At 37.1% G+C, this 9,003-nt stretch overlaps 1 pseudogene; it reads right to left on the bottom strand.

Annotated features, from left to right (window-relative positions):
• Positions 1 to 6,872: 6,872 nt before the first annotated feature.
• Positions 6,873 to 8,574, bottom strand: LOC114631647 (annotated as a pseudogene).
• Between the last annotated feature and the right edge of the window lie 429 nt (positions 8,575 to 9,003).

The following is a 9,003-nucleotide window of genomic DNA, read 5'->3' as shown; positions in this document are numbered from 1 at the left end:
CTAAACTGATAGAAGAGAGGGTGTAGAGTAGTGTTGAATGCGTTGGCACAGTGGTCAGCTTCCTGAAAAGAACATCAATAGCTCCTAAAATGTAAAAGGTTCGCTAAGGCAAAGTACACTGTTTAAAGGACAAACTGTCAGTCTAAATAATGGCAAATGATTTTTACCAACTCTTCCTCTGTGAGATGGATGATGTCCAAAATACATAAAGAACTCAAGAAACAAGACATCAACAAATCAAATAACCCAATTAAAAATTGGATACAGATCTAAACAGAAAATTCTTGACAAAGGAATATTGAATGACTGAGAAGCACTTAAAGAAATGTTCAAAGTTCTTTGTCATCAGGGAAATGCAAATAAAAGCAACTCTGAAATTCCATCTTACACCTGTCAGAATGGCTAAGATCAGAAACTCAAATGATAACTCGTGCTGGTGAGGATGCAGAACAAGTGGAACACTTCTCCATTGCTCCTAGGAATACAAACCACTTTGCAAATCACTTTGTTTGGTTCTCAGAAAACTGGAAATAGTTCTACCTCATGTCTCAGCCATACCACTCCTGAGCATATACCCAAAAGAAGCTCCACCATACTACATGGACACTTGTTCAACTATGTTCATAGCAGCTTTATTAGTAATAGCCATAACCTATCACTTAGATGTCCCTCAACCAAAGAATGGATAAAGAATATGTGCCACATTTACACAATGGAGTATTGCACAGCTTGTAAGTACAATGACATCTTAAAATTGGCAGGGAATAGGAATGAAGTTGAAAAGATGACCCTAAATGAGGTAACCCAACATAGAAATACAAACATGGTATACATTTACTTATATGTAGATATTAGCTATAATGTACAGGATTGCCATGCTACAATCCACAGAATCCAAGAGAGTAGGAAGCAGAGTCCACAACATGGTCTCTTGAACCTCACTGAGAACAGGAAATAGATTAGATAACTGGATGGATGAAAGGATGGAACTGAGTGGCAGAGGGAGTAGGCACAGGATCAGAAGGATCACATACAGTGAGGAAAGAGAAAGAGAGAGAATTGGAATAGAGGGGTCATCTCTGGGATGAAGTAGAAACTTAGAAAAATAGAAAATCCCATGAAACTTTTCAGATGACCTTACCTATGACTCTTAGCAGTGAAGGATATGAAGCCTGAAATAGCCATATCCTGCAACCAGTAAAGACGTCCAATGGAGGGATTGAGACACCAACCAAGCCACAAAACATTTACCCTATGATTTATACTGCCTACAAGATGTACAGGGATAAAAGATTTTATACCAATGACTGCCCCAGCTTGAAACCATGCCATGAAAGGTAGCCCGCCACAGACACTATAAATGGTATTTTGTTATACTTGCAGACAGGATCATAGCATAACTGTAATCAAACTGATTTCAACCAGCAGCAGATGGAAACAGATGCAGAGACCCACAGCCAAACACTAAGCAGAGCTTGAGGAATTCTGTGAAAGAGGAGGAAGGATAGAATGAGCCAGAGAGGTCAAGGACATCACACGATAACCTACAGAATCAAATAACCTGGGCCCATAGTGACTCATAAAGATGGAACTACCAATCAGAGAGTGTGCATGGGATGGACCTAGACTCTCTTCACACATGAAACAATTGTGCAACTATATCTACTTTTGTGACTCCTAATACAGATAGAGAACAGGTTCTTACCTGCCTTTGAATTCCTTTCCTCAAACTGGACTCCCTAGATTCGATAGAAGATGTGCCTTGTCTTATTGCAACTTCAAATGCCAAAAGTGATTGATATAAAGGGTAGGCCACCCACTTTTTTGAGGAGAAAAGGAATAAGTGTCGATGGGAGAAGGAGGTGAGAGGAAGGGACTGGGGGAAAGGAGGGAAGTGAAGCTGTGATCTGGCTGTAAAATGTATAAATAACTTAATAAAAATAGTAAGATAAATGAATCATGCTCATTTCTATCAGCTAAACAATATTGTTCTTATTATGGATTAAAAAAAGATACAACCAAACCTGGTGACTAAGACCTATATTCCTGACTAATATAGAGAAATATAAATTCAAGAGATGTCTGCCTAAGCTACAGAGTAGGTTTAGGCCATGCTAAGAAATTTATTGAGACATGGTCTCAAAAATAAAAAGCAAAACAGAACTGAATACAAAAATGTAGTATTGTGAATTTTATGTTAATATAGATGGTTGAAAATATTCTTATATTATTTTAAACATCAGGTACCTGTTTACTATATTTTCTTAAAAGTCTCACCTATTTAACACAATAGATTATTTAATTATCTGTCATTTAATCAATGTGTTATTCTTTTGGCTTGCGGTCAAAACAGGGTTTGATGACACTTTATGTTTCTGCCTTTCTGTAATTCTCTTCATGGTTTTCATAGAAACATATCTTTGAGAGGATAATCAAAACATTCCCTTTTTATCCTTTGTTTGCTCTGTATATCTGTTCATCCCTGGGTTATCTTCCTTGACTGGGAATGTAATTACCTATCTTGTATTATTGTCAAATTTAATCAAGAAAGTTTGATTCAGAAAAAAGGACAGCCTGAGTAATCTCAGTATTGACATGAGGAGCATCTTTTCTACCCTTAGCTGAATTTCATTAGAAACAGCCATCTCTCCCTTCCTATTTCTTTACTTGTCCCATCCTTAGCTTATCTTCCTTATCTTTTCTGTGTTTTAATATCTTATTCTTTTTTGGTTATTTGCAGAGTTTCCTGGTTTTCTTTGTTGGAAGATTTATTTCCTTGTCTTTTATGTGAAACATATTTACATCCTTGGCTGGATGACACTCAATTTAAAAGAGCAAAGATTTTACATAATCCTGAAGACTAAGCTAAAGAAATTCAGATACTTGATATCTAATCATTGCTGATCAAATCAGTGACATCTGTGAATATTACATTGGAAAACTAATTCTGATGTTGTGTGAACATTTGCGCAATCTAGTATAATTGTGAGCTTAACTTTTTACTATTCACCAGCATATGTTACAAATACATATGTGCATATGAAGTTATATGATATAAATGTTACAAGCATTAAGTAATACACACACACAAACACATTCACACACACACACACACACACACAAACACAAATTACTAAGTTTCAACATTATTATTTGACCTTAATATGGGTAAAAGCTGAAATTTACTGTGAACAATGGTATCTAAAGAAATAGTTGGGTTATGATTTTTCTGGTCATAAAAGTCATGCCTCTATTGCCTCACTTGTAAATGGAGTGAGGAGGAATTGGCAAGTACAATAAATGTGTTAATTTGTGAAAAACTAATATACAGAACATCATCTTTCTCATACAAGACTATACATAACTATGTTTATATATATATATATGTGTGTGTGTGTGTGTGTGTGTGTTACTATAGTATTCATTCTAAATCATTTAAAAATTCACTAAAACACCCATGTCATTTTTATGTAACTAGAAATCATACGCTGAGGTAGGATGATGGGGAATGAGGAGTATGAACAATGGGCAATGAAATTGTTTGTGGTCAAGGAGAATTTGTTCCCTAAGTCTTTATTATTGTGGAAATGTGACAAAATGAATAAACAGTGTTCAAAATATTCTATTATCTTATATGTATCAGATATTATTTTATATAATTAATGTTATGTTTAAAAGAACACTATTCCTGCCTTGACTTCTAATGTACTCTATCTGTCTACAGGTTCTACATATGGAGGAAGTGGTAAAGCTGAAGATCAACAAAGTCTGCATGACTTAGACTTCATCAACAGTTAAATTAAGTTGTGCCTTTCTGCCTAATCTCAGGTATATTTGTATCCAATGTTTTTGTCTTCTAGATTATTTTTAAGTTCTTCTCCTGTCATGTAAATTTCTGACTAACTCATACCATCTAAATCTGTTTAGTTTATTTACAATTTCAAAACACACCTGGTAGAAATAGAAAAAAAATTCAGTACAAAGGATCATATGTTACTCTTGTTTTTGTTATTCAAATGTCTTTTCCAGCTATAAATGTATACTTGAACATTGAATTGGAAGTCATATGTTTATTTATGATGACAAAGAAGCATTGAGAATTTTTTCATATCATCTTTTTAAAAACAAAATGAAATGTGTTTATTTCAAATCCTAAATTTCTGATGCAAAATACCTAACCTTCTACTCTGCGTTTGTACCACTTCTTTTAAAGGTTGCCTAAGATTAGAATAATCCTCAGTGTTAAAAATAAGATACACAATTTCTTAGACATAGTAATCTCATGCAGACTTCCCTACTCTCCTCTGCCTCCCCATCCAGGTAAAAATGTAAAACAGTATACCATATGTAATATATATTAAATATAAAAATATATAACATATGAGAGGAAGTTTGAAAAGGGTAGGCAGTGCTGCTCCCCCAATATTTCTCTCTGCTGGCTAGCTTTCATGGTGCTGGAAGCTACTAGCTAAGAACCTTGGGAAGAAACCTCATCTATTTACTTAGCTTATGCCATACTCTGCTTGCTACAGTACTGACCCAAGCAAGTTGTTGCCTGGTGAAATGAAGGCTTGATAGCTTTGAAAGAAAACATTTTTTTTTTTCTGATTGAATGTCACAACATAAGAAAGATTATACTATCAAACTACTTTCTTTCAAAATTTAATTTATTTTGATTTTATAAAAGTGTTTCTTTGTTCTAGGCTAATATTTAGATTCCTGCCTGAAATTACTTCTTTGTTCTAGCCTAGTGTCAGATCCCTGCATGAAGCCCACATCCTTGTCCTTGGCCAATGTCATATTCCTACCAGGCAGCCCATTTTCTTGTCCTTGGCACATGTCAGATTCTTGCCGAACAGCCTCAAAAGCTCTCCACTCCCCCTATTTTCATTTCATAAACAATACTTAGCTTGTCTTAGGTCATTTTGCCAAGAATGCCTTCCTTACAAGTCTTGGAATATGCATTATCAAAAGCAATACACTTATGTCTTAGGTTGGTAAGGCTCTGTGCAGAATCTTACCCATCCTGGGCTTGCCAGTCTGTTAATTCAATGACTCTGTCTGGGGGGTCCATTTTCAGGTTCAAACCATGTACTTTGGATACCAACATGCGGATGTTGTTAAAGACAAGAAGTGATTTCAGGCAGGAATCTAAATTTTAGGCAAGAACAAAGAAGTAGGCTTCAGACATGAAAATGACTTTGGGCTAGGACAGGGAAGTTGGCTTGGATATTTTTGTCATCCTGCTAAGCCCTTAGAAACAGTGATCATGGAAGTATTCACAGAATTTTATTTATTCCCTTGCTTGTACTTTGAAGATTTGTGTTTATTGTCTTGCTTGTTCCTTAACTATTTGCATCTATTGTATTACTAGACCCTCAACATAGAACTGACCTTAATACTTGCATGTAATTAAAATGGCATAAATCAAAAAGGAGGAGGGAAGATTGGATAGGGGTTTCTAGGGAGGGGAAATGGGGAAAGAGAATGGCACCTGATATGTAAAAGAATAAAGTAGCCAACAAAAAATTTATACCAAAACACTATATCTATGTCAGTTATATCCCCCTTTCCATCTCCCACTTTTCCCATAACTCCTTCCTTCTAAATTAATGTTTTAATCTTTGATTATTGTTGTTACATTTGTATATATAGTCACACACATATAATACACACACACACACACAATTTGCTGGTTTACTTATCATTTCATGTTTGGACATGTGCCCAGTACTGCTTTTGCAATATGTTATGATTATGATTATGTCAATATACTTGAAACAAACTCAATTTTTGTTGGAGAGACTTTGTTTGCAATGCTCAAAGTTCTGAGTGCAAGTGGTAGTGCATGCTTAGCCATAGGTGATTCATTTATTTTAGGTTCTTCTCATAAGGTAAAAGAGGAGAGAAGATCAAGGTACACCATAGAATATAGGTTATAAAGAGTCAGACAATGAGGGCATGCTTTCTTCTGGATATGACATAATTGTGCCACAAATCAATTCAGAACAGTTATGGTTGCCTATTCAAAACCAAACCAGTTAATATTTCAACATATATAGAAGAGGGATTATAGAACTCCATCTTCTAGTTGAACATCAACTTGTTGTTGATGGCTGTCGAGGGAGTAAAGTTTGGAGATGTGGCCATTGGTAGGTTGTCCATACCCAGTGATGTTATAACAGTTATTCAGACATAATCAGTAGGATTGGAAAAGCTCAAAATACATTGTTTACAGATAAAATGTAAATAATCATTTAAATAATAGATGATAAAACTTGTTTAAAACAAAAGATACACAAGTTTTGTTTGGGTCATAGTAGAAGAGAGTTGTGAGTCCATTCATGATTATCTGGAGGTGATGTTAAGTATCAAAGAAGTTAGGAAATAAAGGCATAAAATGTTTATACATCTAAAGAAAAGTAGATATATGATTTGTCTATATGCATTTCCTGAAAGCTACATTATAACAAAAGATACAAAAGTAAAAACTAGGAAAAGTAAAAGAAGCAAAAAGTTGAAGTTATTTCACAATATATACAGGACTATGTGTGAAGACTAAATGAATAAGAGTGATTTGAGTTTTCCCTATGCTTCTGTCATGTTAAGATCATTTCAGAGGACTCAAGTCTTTTTTTTCTTTTTCTTTTTTTATGTTCAAAACACATTTATTTATGAAATCATCTGAAGTTGACTTGCATAATTTCATCAAGAAAAAAATTTGACATACAACGCACTTGTCATTAGAGAAGTCTTATTGACACACCGAGGAGCCAAGGTTTTTCCTTTTCTTTTCTAATGCAGATCTCAGCGCAACATCCATCAAGCAGCCTGGTACTAAGAAAGCTTCAGCAGGGAAAGCTCCAGTCTTCTCAGTCATACTCAGAAAATCGAATGTGCTGACTTGCTTGCTGAGTTTTAACCAGTCTAATCTTCTCAGCTTTGGTGATTAGCTTTTCTGTGCCTCTTTTCTTTTCCTGAGGTTGATTAAGTTTGGCCTGTCTATCTACCAAAATCTTCTGCCAGTACCTCTGCTCGTGATCACCAGAAAGGACCTCCAGGTTCCAACAGTGCTTCTTTCTAATTTCAGTCTGTGCATTCATTACTGCCTGAGCATCCTCCGGGGTTTTGAATCGGGCATGGCATTCAGTATTGCCTTCTAGCAAATCAATGTAACAACTTCTGAGATTGTGGCTAAAATATCCTTGACTTGATTCCTGCCAGGTAGAGGCTCTGCAATCAAGATCTTCACAATCACTCCAGTCACGAACTGTGAGCCTTGTGCACTCACCTTCTCCTGAGTGGAGCACTCTTGAGCACTGCCTGCTGTAGGCGCTTTACAGTCTGTTTCCATTTCCGACTCCAATTTTATTTGAGCTATTGTTTTTTTTAGAGAAGCCATGCTAGCTTTTTGCAGTGCCAAATACTCTTTCTTCAAATCCATCCATTCAGTCTTGGACAGCACTCTCAATGGTATAACCTCCTTGCCCTTCTTGTGTCTCTCCTTATGTTTCTTCTTATGCTTCCTCTTCACCTTTGAGAGCGAGTCACCTTTTCCATCTCCCATCTCCTTCTCCTCCTCCGCCATCCTTCTGAGCCCTTTTCTTTGCTTTTGGCCTTGGGGCTAGACAGTCTTCGTCGGTGCTGCTTCTTTCCCTCTTCCCTTCCCTGACTTCAGGTAAGCTCGATGTTTCAGCCTTGTGCCGCTTTTTCTTTTTCTTTGCAGGCTGCTTTGGAGCTTCTGGGGTTTCTGCTTCAGAGCCCTCAGTGGCAGTCCTTGGTCTCTTCGTGGCTTTACACACACCAGAGCTGCTGCTGTCCACAGCTGACTCTTTGGCCTGCACACTCTCTTCCTTCTTTATTCTGCCTTTTTTCTTTTTCTTTTTCTTCTCTTCAGCTACTCGTAAGAAAGGGATGGGCTTGTTTTTCACTGTCTTGGGGAATATGCCAGGCTTTCTGGGTGCTTCTTCTGGTGGGTTGTTCAGAAACTCAATGGCTTTTGCTGCTTGCTCTTTTGTTTCAAACTCCACAAAGGCGAATCCCTTCGGATCCCCAGTAGACTTGTAATGCAGAATACTTATGTAGACCACATTGCCGCATTTCCCAAATACTCTCTCAATCCAGCTGTGTGTAACATTTTGGGGAGTAACTCCACATATACCGTGCGCTCTTCCTCGTCCTTTGGTCTCTCACCTAGGGGTTTTTTCCTCCTGATTCTGGTCCCTTCTAAGTCCAACTCTTCAACAGATGAGCTTGTCAGTGCTCTGGCTATTAGCTTCCCATCAGATGTCAGCTTCTTCATTTTGTTAAAAGACACCAGAAGAGAAATGTCCACATATCCATCTCTAGATTTTTCAATTTGCTCTCACAGAAACCTGTCCTTGTGAAGGTTTGCATCTCCAAACCAGAAGTCCACCTGCTTAGCAATATCTGCGAGCACCTGTTTAACCCGTGATCGCTTCTTTTTTTCTTCTTTTCTCTTCTCAGTGCTTTCCATAGTTTTTTGGTTTTCAGTTTCCATTTCTGTGCACGTCCCCAGATCCACGATCAGCGCTTGTGTTCTTCCAGGCTTTCCGTCTCGGACTCAAGACTTCTATAGGGAGGCATGAGGTCTTAAGTGTTAGAGGTATAACTGAACTGTGCTTCTTAAGAAGAGAGTATTAAAATATATGCCCATAATATATTTGCAAACTGATCACAACAGGTTTTGAAAGGGGTAAATGCCATTTTCAAGGCACATATTCCCATAACGAAGACACTAGATAGAGGAGTACATTTTAGGGTATGGTCGTCATGTGTCACTAACCAATTCTCACTGCAGATGGGCTCTATGGTACTCATCATCTATTTTGAGAAGGTGGCAAGTAGTGGAAAACTCAGCCTCCCTTGCAAACACTGGGAAAGAAAATTTCAATCCCAGCACATGCTTCTCTTGTTCTGACTCACAATGCTGACATTGCTTTTTCTTCACTTCCCATGTTTATGTTTCCTTTGCTATTCTTG

Source organism: Grammomys surdaster, unplaced genomic scaffold (genome assembly GCF_004785775.1).
Source record: "Grammomys surdaster isolate TR1022 unplaced genomic scaffold, NIH_TR_1.0 363, whole genome shotgun sequence".
Classification (NCBI taxonomy): domain Eukaryota; kingdom Metazoa; phylum Chordata; class Mammalia; order Rodentia; family Muridae; genus Grammomys; species Grammomys surdaster.
This window is presented reverse-complemented; position numbering and strand designations above follow the sequence as displayed.